Source organism: Lynx rufus, unplaced genomic scaffold (genome assembly GCF_022079265.1).
Source record: "Lynx rufus isolate CCGP_SWC_20201006 ecotype Redwood Valley unplaced genomic scaffold, mLynRuf1.p SCAF_7, whole genome shotgun sequence".
Lineage (NCBI taxonomy): Eukaryota > Metazoa > Chordata > Mammalia > Carnivora > Felidae > Lynx > Lynx rufus.
In genome coordinates, this window is record NW_025814889.1 from 33,922,507 (window position 1) to 33,939,302 (window position 16,796).

At 40.1% G+C, this 16,796-nt stretch overlaps 1 protein-coding gene across 2 annotated transcripts in view; it reads right to left on the minus strand.

Annotated features, from left to right (window-relative positions):
* USP18 (ubiquitin specific peptidase 18) overlaps nucleotides 1-16,796 on the minus strand; it is a 59,988-nt gene that overhangs the window by 13,907 nt on the left and 29,285 nt on the right. The gene's annotated exons all lie outside the window — the stretch shown is intronic.

Genomic DNA, 16,796 nt, shown 5'->3' on the forward strand with positions numbered 1-16,796 from the left:
GTTAAGAGCATAAGAAGGTAAGCCATAAACCAAGAGAAAATATTTGCAAAAAGCATATCTGATAAAGGACTGTTATCCAAAATATACAAAAACACTCTTAAAACTCAACAATAAGACATACACACACACACACACACACACACACACACACACACAACCTGATTAAAAATGGGTGAGAGATTAGAAGGAAGATGGCGGCGTAGGAGGATGCTGGGTTCACCATGCGTCCTCCTGATCACTTAGATTCCACCTACACCTGCCTAAATAACCCAGAAAATTGCCAGAAAACTAGCAGAACGGAGTCTCTGGAGCCAAGCACAGATGAGAGGCCCACAGAAGAGGGTAGGAAGGGCGGAGAGGCAGTGCGCACTACACGTACTGACGGGAGGGAGCTGGGGTGGAGGGGCGGCCCGCTGACCAAGCAGAGCCCCCGAGTCTGGCTTGCAAAAGTGGAGGGGCCAGACGGAGTGTGTTCTGACAGCAAGCAGAACTTAGCATCTGGGAGGTCATAAGTTAACAGCTCTGCTCAGAGAGCGGGAGGGCTGGAGGACAACGGGAGGGAGAGTTGTTGAGCCCCAGACGACAGAGTGCAGCTTGGCGAGAAACAAAGACACTCCCCAGCGCCATCTCCCTCGCCCATCCCCCAGCCAAAATCCCATAGGGAAGCAGTTCTTGCCAGGGAACTTGCTTGCTCTGCGAAAACACCCAACGCTGTGCTTCTGCGGAGCCACCCCTCCAGTGGGTCTGACTCCCTCCCGCTGCCACAGGGCCCCTCCTGAAGTGGATCACCTAAGGAGAAGCGAGCTAAGCCTGCCCCTCCTGCCCCCGTGCACCTTGCCTACCCACCCCAGCTAATACGCCAGATCCCCAGCACAACAAGCCTGGCAGTGTGCAAGTAGCCCAGACTGGCCACACTACCCCACAGTGAATCCCGCCCCTAGGAGAGGGAAAGAGAAGGCACACACCAGTCTGACTGTGGCCCCAGCGGTGGGCTGGGGGCAGACATCAGGTCTGACTGCGGCCCCACCCACCAACTCTAGTTATACACCAGAGCACAGGGGAAGTGCCCTGCAGGTCCGCACCACTCCAGGGACTATCCAAAATGACCAAACAGAAGAATTCCCCTCAAAAGAATCTCCAGGAAATAACAACAGCTAATGAACTGATCAAAAAGGATTTAAATAATATAACAGAAAGTGCATTTAGAGTAATAGTCATAGAATTAATCGCTGGGCTTGAAAACAGTATAGAGGACAGCAGAGAATCTATTGCTACAGAGATCAAAGGACTAAGGAATAGTCAGGAGGAGTTGAAAAACGCTATAAACGAGATGCAAAATAAAATGGAAACGACCACGGCTCGGATTGAAGAGGCGGAGGAGAGAATAGGTGAACTACAAGATAAAATTATGGAAAAAGAGGAAGCTGAGAAAAAGAGAGATAAAAAAATCCAGGAGTATGAGGGGAAAATTAGAGAACTAAGTGATACACTAAAAAGAAATAATATACGCATTATTGGTATTCCAGAGGAGGAAGAGAGAGGGAAAGGTGCTGAAGGTGTGCTTGAAGAAATAATAGCTGAGAACTTCCCTGAACTGGGGAAGGAAAAAGGCATTGAAATCCAAGAGGCACAGAGAACTCCCTTCAGATGTAACTTGAATCAATCTTCTGCACGATATGTCATAGTGAAACTGGCAAAATACAAGGATAAAGAGAAAATTCTGAAAGCAGCAAGGGATAAACGTGCCCTAACATATAAAGGGAGACCTATAAGACTCATGACGGATCTCTCTTCTGAAACTTGGCAGGCCAGAAAGGAATGGCAGGAGATCTTCAATGTGATGAACAGAAAAAATATGCAGTTGAGAATCCTCTACCCAGCAAATCTGTCATTTAGAATAGAAGGAGAGATAAAGGTTTTCCCAAACAAACAAAAACTGAAGGAATTTGTCACCACCAAACCAGCCCTACAAGAGATCCTGAGGGGGATCCTGTGAGACAAAGTACCAGAGACATCTCTACAAGCATAAAACATACAGACATCACAATGACTCTAAACCCATATCTTTCTATAATAACACTGAATGTAAATGGACTAAATGCACCAAACAAAAGACATAGGGTATCAGAATGGATAAAAAAACAAGACCCATCTATTTGCTGTCTACAAGAGACTCATTTTAGACCTGAGGACACCTTCAGATTGAGAGTGAGGGGATGGAGAACTATTTATCATGCTACTGGAAGCCAAAAGAAAGATGGAGTAGCCATACTTATATCAGACAAACTAGACTTTAAATTAAAGGCTGTAACAAGAGATGATGAAGGGCATTATATAATAATTACAGGGTCTAACCATCAGGAAGAGCTAACAATTATAAATGTCTATGCACCAAATACAGGAGCCCCCAAATATATAAAACAATTACTCATAAACATAAGCAACCTTATTGATAAGAATGTGGTAATTGCAGGGGACTTTAACACTCCACTTACAGAAATGGATAGATCATCTAGACACACGGTCAGTAAAGAAACAAGGGCCCTGAAGGATACATTGGATCAGATGGACTTGACAGATATATTTAGAACTCTGCATCCCAAAGCAACAGAATATACTTTCTTCTCGAGTGTACATGGAACATTCTCCAAGATAGATCATATACTGGGTCACAAAACAGCCCTTCATAAGTATACAAGAATTGAAATTATACCATGCATACTTTCAGACCACAATGCTATGAAGCTTGAAATCAACCACAGGAAAAAGTCTGGAAAACCTCCAAAAGCATGGAGGTTAAAGAACACCCTACTAAAGAATGAGTGGGTCAACCAGGCAATTAGAGAAGAAATTAAAATATATATGGAAACAAATGAAATGAAAATACAACAATCCAAATGCTTTGGGATGCAGCGAAGGCAGTCCTGAGAGGAAAACACATTGCAATCCAGGCCTAGCTCAAGAAACAAGAAAAATCCCAAATATAAAATGTAACAGCACACCTAAAGGAAATAGAAGCAGAACAGCAAAGGTAGCCTAAACCCAGCAGAAGAAGAGAAATGATAAAGATCAGAGCAAAAATAAACAAGACAGAATCTAAAAAAAATGTAAAGCATATCAATGAAACCAAGAGTTGGTTTTTTGAAAAAATAAACAAAATTGATAAGCCTCTAGCCAGGCTTCTCAAAAAGAAAAGGGAGAGGACCCAAATAGATGAAACCATGATTGAAAATGGAATTATTACAACCAGTCCCTCAGAAATATAAGCAATTATCAGGGAATACTATGAAAAATTATATGCCAACAAACTGGACAAACCTGGAAGAAATGGACAAATTCCTAAACACCCACACTCTTCCAAAATTCAATCAGGAGGAAATAGAAAGCTTGAACACACCCATAACCAGTGAAGAAATTGAATCAGTTATGAAAAATCTCCCAACAAATTAGAGTCCAGGACCAGATGGCTTCCCTGGGGAATTCTACCAGACATTTAAAGCAGAGATAATACCTATCCTTCTCAAGCTGTTCCAAGAAATAGAAAGGGAAGGAAAACTTCCAGACTCATTCTATGAAGCCAGTATTACTTTGATTCCTAAACCAGACAGAGACCCAGTAAAAAAAGAGAACTACAGGCCAATATCCCTGATGAATATGGATGCAAAAATTCTCAATAAGATACTAGCAAATCGAATTCAACAGCATATAAAAAGAATTATTCACCATGATCAAGCGGGATTCATTCCTGGGATGCAGGTCTGGTTCAACATTCGCAAATCAATCAACGTGATACATCACATTAACAAAAAAAAAGATAAGAACCATATGATCCTGTCAATTGATGCAGAAAAGGCATTTGACAAAATTCAGCACCCTTTCTTAATAAAAACCCTCGAGAAAGGCGGGATAGAAGGAACATACTTAAACATCATAAAAGCCATTTATGAAAAGCCCACAGCTAACATCATCCTCAGTGGGGAAAAACTGAGAGCTTTTTCCCTGAGATCAGGAGCATGACAGGGATGCCCACTCTCCCCACTGTTGTTTAACACAGTGTTGGAAGATCTAGCATCAGCAATCAGACAACAAAAGGAAATCAAAGGCATCAAAATTGGCAAAGATGAAGTCAAGGTTTCACTTTTTGCAGATGACATGATACTATACATGGAAAATCCGATAGACTCCACCAAAAGTCTGCTAGAAATGATACATGAATTCAGCAAAGTTGCAGGATACAAAATCAATGTACAGAAATCAGTTGCATTCTTATACACTAACAATGAAGCAACAGAAAGACAAATAAACTGATCCCATTCACAATTGCACCAAGAAGCATAAAATACCTAGGAATAAATCTAACCAAAGATGTAAAAGATCTGTATGCTGAAAACTATAGAAAGCTTATGAAGTGATTGAAGAAGATATAAAGAAATGGAAAGACATTCCCTGCTCATGGATTGGAAGAATAAATATTGTCAAAATATCAATACTACCCAAAGCTATCTACACATTCAATGCAATCCCAATCAAAATTGCACCAGCATTCTTCTCGAAACTAGAACAAGCAATCCTAAAATTCATATGGAACCACAAAAGGCCCCGAATAGCCAAAGTAATTTTGAAGAAGAAGACCAAAGCAGGAGGCATCACAATCCCAGACTTTAGCCTCTACTACAAAGCTGTCATCATCAAGACAGCATGGTATTGGCACAAAAACAGACACAGAGACCAATGGAATAGAATAGAAACCCCAGAACTAGACCCACAAAAGTATGGTCAACTAATCTTTGACAAAGCAGGAAAGAACATCCAATAGAAAAATGACATTCTCTTTAACAAATGGTGCTGGGAGAACTGGACAGCAACATGCAGAAGGATGAAACTAGACCACTTTCTCACACCATTCACAAAAATAAACTCAAAATGGATAAAGGACCTGAATGTGAGACAGGAAACCATCAAAACCCTAGAGGAGAAAGCAGAAAAAGACCTCTCTGACCTCAGCCACAGCAATTTCTTACTCGACACATCCCCAAAGGCAAGGGAATTAAAAGCAAAATGAATTACTGGGAACTTATGAAGATAAAAAGCTTCTGCACAGCAAAGGAAACAACCAACAAAACTAAAAGGCAACCAACGGAATGGGAAAAGATATTTGCAAATGACATATCGGACAAAGGGCTAGTATCCAAAATCTATAAAGAGCTCACCAAACTCCACACCCGAAAAACAAATAATCCAGTGAGGAAATGGGCAGAAAACATGAATAGACACTTCTCTAAAGAAGACATCCGGATGGCCAACAGGCACATGAAAAGATGCTCAATGTCGCTCCTCATCAGGGAAATACCAATCAAAACCACACTCAGATATCACCTCACGCCAGTCCGAGTGGCCAAAATGAACAAATCAGGAGACTATAGATGCTGGAGAGGATGTGGAGAAATGGGAACCCTCTTGCACTGTTGGTGGGAATCGAAATTGGTGCAGCCACTCTCGAAAACAGTGTGGAGGTTCCTCAGAAAATTAAAAATAGACCTACCCTATGACCCAGCATTAGCACTGCTAGGAATTTACCCAACGGATACAGGAGTACTGATGCATAGGGGCACTTGTACCCCAATGTTTATACCAGCATTCTCAACAATAGCCAAATTATGGAAAGAGCCCAAATGTCCATCAACTGATGAATGGCTAAAGCAATTGTGGTTTATATACACAATGGAGTACTACGTGGCATTGAGAAAGAATGAAATATGGCCCTTTGTAGCAACATGGATGGAACTGGAGAGTGTGATGCTAAGTGAAATAAGCCATACAGAGAAAGACAGATACCATATGTTTTCACTCTTACGTGGATCCTGAGAAACTTAACAGGAACCCATGGGGGAGGGGTAGGAAAAAAAAAAAAAGGAGGTTAGAGTGGGAGAGAGCCAAAGCATAAGAGACTCTTAAAAACTGAGAACAAACTGAGGGTTTATGGGGGGTGGGAGGGAGGGGTGGGTGGGTGATGGGTATTGAGGAGGGCACCTTTTGGGATGAGCACTGGGTGTTGTATGGAAACCAATTTGACAATAAATTTCATATAATGAGAAAAAAATAAAAAAATAAATTAAAAAAAATGGGTGAGAAACCTGAATAGACATCTCACCAAAGAAGATACACAGATGGCAAATAAGCATATGAAGCAGTGCTCAGCATATGTCAATGAGAAATTGCAAATTAAAATAATGAGATACCTCTACATACCTATCAGAATGGCCAAAAATTTTAAATGCTAACATCAAATGCTGGTGAGAACACAGAGAACAGTAACTCTCATTCATAGCTAGTGAGAAAGCAAAATGGTACAGCCACTTTGGAAGACAGTATGGTGGTTTCTTACAAAACTAAACTTACTCTTTACATAGGACTCAGCAATCACGGTGCTTGGTATTTACTCAAAGGAGTTGAAAACATATGTATACTAAAACCTGATATGTTCATAGCAGCTTTATTCGTAATTGTCAAAATTGGAAGCAACAAAGATGTCTTTCAGTAGGTAAATAGATAAATAAACTATGGTACACCCAGAGAATAGAATATTCAGTGTCAAAAAGAAATGAGCTAGAGAGGATTCTAGGAAATGGAGGAGTAGGAAGCACCAGGAATCTGTCTCCCCATGTAGACAATAATTGCGCTGGCAGAGTCTGTCTGATATTAATATTTTTGAACTCTAGAGTTCGTTGAAGGTTGCAACTTCTAGGGGAAGACTAGAGATAAACAATGGTTAATTTCAGTCAATTTCATCTTTGCACAGTAGCAACAACCCATCCCCCACCCCTAGCCATGTGGCCAGCAGCTTGTTCATGGTGTGTCAAAGCTGGGATGGGCGTAAAGGACTCTGTCTTCCAAATATTGAGATCTGTGCTCTGATTATTGATGTTTCTGATCACAGATGTGCAAACAAAGAGGCAGGCAGCCATGGTAATTTTATGTGTCTCCAGTGTTTCAAGCCCCTCTCCTTCAGGCTCAAATGACTTCCAAGGGGAATTTAAAGAACTAGATCCCTGATTTCCTCTCCCTTCATTTTTTGCTTTTCCCCTTTTAGGAGTCAAATGCTAAAGACTAGGACACCCCAAAACAATGGTATAAACAGAGAAAATTAAAAAGTGACCATAAACACAAAGGGAAAGGTGCAAAAATACCAGAGAAGACATTAAGTTTATACTTTACTCTGATCCTTGGCACAGAGATAACTACCATAATAAAAAAACCAAAAGCAATAAACAAAAATAATAATAAATAAAAATAACAAATAAAATAATAATAATAAACAGAAAATCCTGGAGAAGAATCTAATTTCCAGAGTTACCACATTATTAAATTCAAATGCCAGTGTTCAACAAGGCATACACAAGGCATACAAAGAAATAGGAAATATGGCCCAATCATTGAAAAACCAAAAAGATCTCAAGTCAACAACCTAACTTATAATTTAAGGAAACAAAAGAACAAACTAACCAACAGCTAACAGAAAAAAGTGAAATAACAAACATTAGAGAAGAGATAAAGTAAATAGAGAAAAATAATGGAGAAAATCAATGAAACTAAAAGTTGGTTTTTTTTAAAGATTAACAAAATTGACAAGTCTTTAATTGGCTAAATGGACTAAGAAAAAAGGGCTTCAAATTACTAAAATCAAACATTAAAGTAGAATTTAATATCAATTCTACAAAAACTTTTAAAGTATTTTAAGAGATCACTATGAACAAAAAATTGAATAACCTAGATGAAATGGACAAATTCCGAGAAAAACAAACCTACCAAAACTAAATCATGACAATATAGAAAATCTGAATATGCCTATAATGAGTTAGATTGAATCAGTAATCTTAATATCTGGACAAAGAAAAATCATAGTGCTTATGGCTTCAGTAATTAATTCTACCAAACATTTAAAAGGATCTAATACCAATCTTTCTCAAACATTTCCTAAAAACTGAATTTAAGAAAACACTTCTCAACTCGTTTTAGAAGACCAGCATAACCCTGATACTAACGCCAGACAAAGTCACTACAAGAAAAGACAGAGACCAAAATCCCTTATTAACATTTATGCAAAAATCACCAACAAAATATTAGGAAACAATTCAGCAGCATATTGGAAAGACTATACATCATTACCAAATGAAATTTATTCCTAGAATGCAAGAATGGGTCAACATATGAAAATCAATTAATGTAATATGCCACATCAACAAATCCAAAAACATGTGATCATCTGAATTGATGCAGAATAAGTATTTCACAAAATTCAACATCCTTTCGTGATAAAAATAAATATGAATAGAAGAAAATATAACATATAAAAGCCACATATGACAAACCCTCAGCAAACACCACTCAATTGTGAAAGACAGAAAATTTTTCCTCTAAGATCAGGAACAAGGCAAGGATGCCCACATTAACCACTTCTCTTCAACACATCACTGAAAGTTCTGACCAGAGCAATTAAGAACAAGAAACAACACTACGGTAAATCAAGGATTTAGGTGATAATGATGTATCAATGCAGATTCATCTATTTTAATGAATCTACCATTCCGGTGCAGAAGATTGATAATGGAGGAAAATGGGTGTGCAGTGGCAGGGAATCTATGGGAAATGTCTGGACTTTCTGCTCAATTTTTCCGTGAAGCTAAAGCTGTTCTAAAAAAAAAAAAAACCAACCTACTAAAAAAAATGAACAGAAATTCAGAATCTGTGGGATACCATCAACTACACCAACATACATATAATGTAAGTCCCAGAAGGAGCAGCAAGAGACAAAGGCCAGAAGGAATATTTAAAGAAATAATGACCCCAAACCTTATAAACATGAAATATCAGTTCTGGAGGCTGTGGAGTCAAAGTTCAAGGTATCAGCAGATTCTAGGCCACTTTCTTGGGTATCTTCACATGGTGTAAGAATCAAAGGAGATTTTTCAGGCCACTTTCATAAGGACATTAATTCCATTAATGAGAGCTCTGCTTTCATGAACTAATCACCTCCGAAAGGCCCCTTCTCCTAATACTATCACTCTGGGGGTTACATTTCAAAATATGGATTTTGATGGGACACAAACATACACAACAGGTCCTCAATAAGATCACACCTTCCTTCTCATCAGAAAATATGAGAACAGAAGATGGTGGGATAACATATTCAAAATGCTGGGTAGAAAAGCTGTCAACTAAAAGTTGTATATCCAGCAAAACTTCTCTTCAAAAATGAAGCAGAAATTTAGACACTGAAATAAACAAAAACTGAGACCATTCATCACTAAAGACTTGTCCTACAAGAAATACTAAAGGAAGTCCTCCTGGATAAAATGAAACTGTACAGTAACAACATGGTAACACAAATCCAAATGAGGAAATAAGAAGCACCAGGATTCAGGAGGGAGTTAAGATTGTGGAGGAGTGGGAGACCCTAGGCTTGTCTCATTCCTTGAACACAGCTAGATAAATATCAAATCATTTTGAACACCCAAGAAGTTGATCTGAGAACTGAGAGAACAAAAAAGCACAACTAGACTTAGAAGGTAGGAGCTGTGGAGAGTTGATTTAGTGGGGAGAAGAGCTGTGGGTGTTGTGATGGTGAGGGAGCCCTGATCATGGAGAAAGGAAGAGAGAGAGAGAGAAAGCAAGCAAGCGAGCATGCAGGGAATTGCACAAGAAAAAACTCTTCCCCAAAAATATTGACAGAGAAGAGGAGAGAGACTGAATACCACAAGTTTTTATAAACAATGGAGCACAGGGTCTGAAGTTTCAGAGTCACACATGCTGGGCTTAATAGTGCTCTGGTGGGGAGGGAGGACAGAGACCTAGGAGTAGGCAGCATAGGCTGAAGATCCCCTGCTTGGAATGCATTTGGGAGAGGGGACACAGCTTCTCCAGGAGCAAGAGACATAGTGGGTGCTACTGAGCTGCCCCATTTACTAACATAAGAAAAGGAACACGGGCTGAGGACAGCAAGCCTTGGTGCTGGCTTTCTGCTGTGCTTTACCACCAATTCTGAATTGCTGCATGGTCATGAAACTGATTTCTGGGGCAAGCTGGCACCAGGCCATAGTGCAGGAAGACACGACCTTAGAGGATCAGCACATGTCCATGCCACTCAGATCTCTAAAATTTGGAGTTCGGTGCACCTGGGGTAAAACACACAAGTGCTATGCCACCTGGAAAGCAGACAGCTCAGACACAGGCAGGGAGAAAGCAGGGATCTTGTGGAAGAAGGGGACACATGACAGGTGGTTGTTCGCTCTTCTTTGAGGGTTTCCTGAAGAATGGCAGGCATGAGCTCCCAGCTCTGGGGATGAAGGAATGGAGTGACACCATTTGCACCCTGCCATAAGCACTGACAGACTTCAGTGAGCAAAAGAGCACCACCAAGTGGAGGCCAGAGCCACTTATACCAAGCCCCACCACCCTGCACCCTGCAGGTGCATCTCCACTAGGGCAAGTCCACCTGAGAATCACCACAGCAGACCCCACCCCCAGAATACCAGCACAAACTCCTCACCTGCACCAAGTGTACTGATTATAGAGTGCGGCAAAGCTATAGCTCTAGGGGAAATACGATCTAGCTTCCTTTGGTTTTCTTCCCCTGCTTGGGATACAGAGAAAGCAATTTTTATTTATTTATTATTAAAAAAATTTAATGTTTATTTATTTTTGAGAGATAGACAGAATACAAGCAGGGGAGGGACAGAGAGAGAGGGAGACATAGAATCTGAAGCAGGCTCCAGGCTCTGAGCTGTTAGCACAGAACCTGGTGCAGGGCTTGAACTCACAAACCACAAGACCATGACCTGATTTGAAGTCATATGCTTAATTGACTGAGCCACCCAGGTACCCCAGAGAAAGCAATTTTTTAATTTTTTTCATTTTTATTTTTATGTTTTTAATTTTTTTTTGAATCTAGCTTCTTCTAACAAGCAGATCTAAACACATCTAGGATCTAGCTTCCTTTTTTTCTCGACCTTAAAAAGACAGTATGAAAAGACACAGGAATTCACCCCAGAAAAAGAACAAGAGGTCACAGCCAGGGATTTAATCAAAAGATATATAGATAGACAGATAGATAGATATATAATATGCCTGAACTAGAATTTAAAACAATTATAAGGATACTAGATGGGCTTGATAAAAACATAGAAAACAGTAGAGAATCCCTTACTGTTGACATAAAAGAACTAAACTCTAGGCCAAATTAAAAATGCTATAACCAAGATGCAAATCCAAATGGATTCCATGACAATGAGGATAGATGAAGCAGAAGAACAAATCAGTGATAGAGAAGATAAAATTATGGTAAATAATGAAGCTGAAAAAAAGGAAAAGAAAGGTATTGGATCACAAGTGTAGACTTAGGGAACTCAGAAACTCCTTAAAGCATAATTATATTCCTATCATAGGAGTCCCAAAAGATGAAGGGAGAGAAAAAAGGGCAGAAGGTTTATTCGAACAAATTATAGCTGAAAACTTCCTAACCTGGGAAAGAAAACAGACACTGAAATCCAAGAAGCACAGAGAACTCCCATTAAATTCAACAAAAGCCGGCCATGATCAAGACATATACTCAAATTCACAAAACACACAGACAAGGAAAGAATCCTGAAAGCAGCAAGGGAAAAACGTCCTTAACCTATAAGGGAAGACAAATCAGATTCACAGCAGATCTGTCCATAGAAACTTGGCAGGCCAGAAGAGAGTGAATGGCACGATATATTCAATATGCTGAATGGGGAAAATATGCAGCTAAGAATATTTTATCCAACAAGGCTGTTACTCAGAATAGAAGGAGAGGTAAAGTGTTTCCCAGATAAACAAAACTAAGTGAGCTTGTGACCACTAAACCAGCCCTTCAAGAAATATTAAAGGGGACTCTTTGAATGGGGGGGAAAAGGACCAAAAGCAACAAAGACTAGAAAGGAACAGAGGACAACCAGAAACATCAACCTTACAGATAACACAAAAGCACAAAATTCATATCTATCAATAATCACTCTGAATGTAAATGGACTAAATACTCCACTAAAAAGACACAGTGTATCAGAATGGATTAAAAAAAAAAAAAAACAAGACCACATATGCTCCCTACATGAGACTCATTTTATTTTTTTTTTATTTTTTTAATGTTTTATTTATTTTTGAGACAGAGAGAGACAGAGCATGAACAGGGGAGGGTCAGAGAGAGGGAGACACAGAATCTGAAACAGGCTCCAGGCTCTGAGCTGTCAGCACAGAGCCCGACGCAGGGCTCGAACTCACAGACTGCGAGATCATGACCTGATCCGAAGTTGGCCGCTTAACCGACTGAGCCACCCAGGCACCCCTAAGAGACTCATTTTAGACCTAAAGACACCTGCAGATTGAAAGTGAGGGGATGCCAAAAGAAAGCTGGAGTAGCCATTCTTATATCAAACTAGATTTTAAACCAAAGACTGTAACAAGAAATGAATAAAGGCATTACATCATAATTAAGGAGTCTATCCGTCAAAAAGATCCAACAATTATAAATATTTATGCCCCCAACTTGAAGCACCCAAATATTTAAAACAATTAATAACAAATATAAAGAAACTCACTGATAATAATACAATAACGGTAAGGGACTTTAACACTACACTTACAACAATGGACAGATCATAAAGCATAAAATCAACAAGGAAACAATGGATTTGAATGACACACTGGATGGATTTAATAGATACATTCAGAACATTTCATCCTAAAGCAGCAGAATACACATTCTTCTTGAGTGCACATGGAACATTTTCCAGTACAGATCACATCCTGGGTTACAAATCAGCCCTCAACAGGTACAAAAAAACTGAGATCATACCATGCATATTATCAAACCACAAAGCTATGAAACTTGAGGCCAAACACAAGAAAAAGATTTGGAAAGACCACAAATAGATGGAGGTTAAAGAACATCCTACTAAATAATGAATGAGTCAACCACAAAATTAAAGAAGAAATTAAAAAGTGCGTGGAAGCAAATGAAAAAGAAAAGATGGAGGCATCACAATTCCAGACTTCAAACTACAAAGCTGTAGTCATCAAGTCAGTATGGTACTGGCACAAAAACAGATACATAGATCAATGGACAGAATAGAAAACCCAAAAATGGACCACAACTATATGGTCAACTAATCTTCAACAAAGTAGGAAAGAATATCCAATGGAAAAAAGATAGTCTCTTCAGCAAATGGTGTTGGGAAAACTGGATGGCAGCATGCAAAAGAATGAAACTAGAACACTTTCTTACACCACTGTGGGGGATAAACTTAGGAACCCCCCAGGCTTACACCAATGGGTTAACAAGGCATAAAGAAATACAAAGTCATAAAATTCTCACACCCCAGTTTGGGTAACCAGATTGGCACGCCAAGAATAGGGAAGCACAAAGGTGCCAAGAATAGGGAGGTGCAAATGCACCCCAAAATAGGGAGGGGGTGCTGAGCCCCCAAAAATAGAGAGGGAGAGGCAAAGGCCTGAAATAGAAACAGTGCAAAGGTGCCCAATACATAGGAATAACAAGATTAGATATTCAGGGTGAAAGCACCCCAAATTTAGTACTACAGCATACAGCTGCTTTCATAGGAGAATAGGGCCAGGTTAGGCAAACTGGTGAACTGGACTTTGGACCACTGCACTGCAGGCACAGCAGCCCAGAGCAGAGATGGTTAACAAAAGAAAAGGTGCCTTATTAACCCTGAGGTTATTCCCCCTATCTGTCTCATCCCCTAGGCTGACAAAGATAAACAGGGATGGCGCCTCCTGTCTGCTGTTGACAACCATCTACCCATCTGCCCAGCGCCTGAATTTTGTTTTATATTGACCAAAACCCCAAACACTGTATATCTTCAAAATCTCCTTTTCCACCTCACATCCACAAATTAATGTTCCCAGTTTCTTTGTCTCTTTGTACATACCCATTACGTTTGCAAGCCTTCTAACCTGAATAAATACAGGGCAAGGGGGGCGCCTGGGTGGCGCAGTCGGTTAAGCGTCCGACTTCAGCCAGGTCACGATCTCGCGGTCCGGGAGTTCGAGCCCCGCGTCAGGCTCTGGGCTGAAGGCTCAGAGCCTGGAGCCTGTTTCCGATTCTGTGTCTCCCTCTCTCTCTGCCCCTCCCCCGTTCGTGCTCTGTCTCTCTCTGTCTTAAAAATAAATAAACGTTGGAAAAAAAATTTAAAAAAAAAAATACAGGGCAAGGACCCTCATTTGGGGATCTTGTCTTTTTCCTGGACATTAGCCATCTCTCATTTTAATCCTGCATCCGCTCATTTGCTAGACAAAAGAGAACTTTAGACTTAGAGTCTACGACACACCATACACAAAAATAAATTTAAAATGAATGAAAAACCTAATTGTGAGGCAGGAAACCATCAGAATACTAGAGGAGAACACAGTCAGCAACCCATTTGGCCTTGTCATAACTTCTTACTAGCAAAATGAACTATTAGGACTTCATCAAGATAAAAAGTTTCTGCACAGTGAAGGAAAGAATCAATGAAACTAAAATGCAGCCTGTGGAACAGAAGATATTTGTAAATGACATATCTGATAAAGGGTTAGTATCCAAGAATTTATCAAACTCAACACCCCAAAAATAAATAATCCAGTGAAGAAAGGAGCAGAAGATATGAATAAACACTTTCCCAAAGAAGACATCCAGATGGCTAACAGACACATGAAAAGATATTCAGCATCACTCATCATCAGGGAAATACAAATCAAAACCATGATGAGGGGAACCTGGATGGCACAGTCACTTGAGCATCCAACTCTTGATTTCGATTCAGGTCATTTTCCCAGGGTTATGGGATCAAGCCCTGGGTTGGGCTCTGCATTGAGCATGGAGTCTGCTTACGATTCTCTCCCTCTGCCCCTCTCCCCAGCTTGCTCACTCTCTCCCTCTCTCAAAAGAAAAAAAAAAAAAAACATGATGAGATACCACATCACACCTGTCAGAATGGCTAAAATTAACAACACAGGAAACAACAGGGGTTGGTGAGGATGCAGAAAAAGGGGAACCCTTCTGCACTGTTGGTGGAAATGCAAACTGGTGCAGCCACTCTGGAAAACAGTATGGAGGTCCCTCAAAAAATTTAAAATAGGGGCATGTGGGTGGCTCAGTCAGTTGATCATCCAACTTCAGCTCAGGTCATGATCTCATGCTTCGTGAGTTCTAGCCCTGCATTGGGCTTGCTCCTGCCAGCACAGAGCCCGCTTTGGATCCTCTCTGTGGCCCCCTCTCTCTGCCCTTCCCCACACATGCTTTTTCTATCAAAATAAATAAATATTTAAAAAAATTAAAAATGAACTACCCTATGATCCAGCAATGGCACTACTAGGTTATTTACCCAAAGGATACAAAAAATACAGATTCAAAGGGGTACATGCACCCTGATGTTTTTAACAGTCTTATCAACAATGGCCAAACCATGGAAAGAACCCAAGTGGCCATTGACTAATGAATGGATAAAGAAGATGTGGTATATACATACAATGGAATATTACTCAGCCATCAAAAAGAATGAAATCTTGCTATTTGCAATGAGGTGGATGGAGCCAGAGAGTATTATGCTAAGTGAAATAAGTCAGTCAGAGAAAAAACAAATACCATATGATTTCACTCATATGTGGAATTTAAGAAACAGAACAAATGAATATATGGGAGTATGGGGAAAGACAGAGGAAAACAAACCATAAGAGACTCAAAGACAGAGAACAAACTGAGGGCTGATGGAGGGAGGGGGATGGGCTGGATGGGTTATGGGCATTAAGGAGGGCACTTGTTATGATGAGCACTGGGTGTTGTATGTAAGTGATGAATCACTAATTATACTCTTGAAAACATTACACTATATGTTAACTAACTGAAATTTAAATAAAATTTTTAAAAAGCATTGGGATTCAGAGTGACATCACCAAGACGGCAAAGTAGAAGACCCCATTCTCCAAGCCCCCACAAAAGATCAATGATTACATAGCTATCCATAAATAAAAACAGGAGAATCCACTTAAAAAACTTCAGCAACAGGGGTTCCTGGGTGGCTTAGGTGGTTGAGTGTCCAACTCTTGATTACAGCTCAGGTCATGACCACAGGGTTGTGGGATCGAGCCGCACATCAGGCTCTGTATTGAGCATAGGACCTGCTTAAAAGTCTCTCTCTCTCTCCCTCTGACCCTCTCCCAATCTCATGCATGCCTTTTCTCAGTCTCTCTCTCTCTAAAATAAAATTTAAAAAAAGAAACTTCAGCAACAGGAAGAAAAAAAACTTGAGCAACACAATGGTAAAAATGTGAGGATAACCACACAAAAAGGATAGGAAAAAGAGCTTCATTTTGCCTATATAACCCCACCCTCCAGGCCAGCACTTCCCAGTGCCAAGAGGGAATCCCCAGCTCGAAAGAGCTCATTTTAGCCCTGAATGATACATCGGAACAGATGGACTTGACAGATATATTTAGAACTCTGTATCCCAAAGCAACAGAATATACTTTCTTCTCGAGTGCACATAGAACATTCTCCAAGATAGATCATATACTGGGTCACAAAACAGCCCTTCATTAGTATACAAGAATTGAGATCATACCATGCACACTTTCAGACCACAATGCTAAGAAGCTTGAAATCAACCACAGGAAAAAGTCTGGAAAACCTCCAAAAGCATGGAGGTTAAAGAACACCCTACTAAAGAATGAGTGGGTCAACAAGGCAATTAGAGAAGAAATTAAAAAATATATGGAAACAA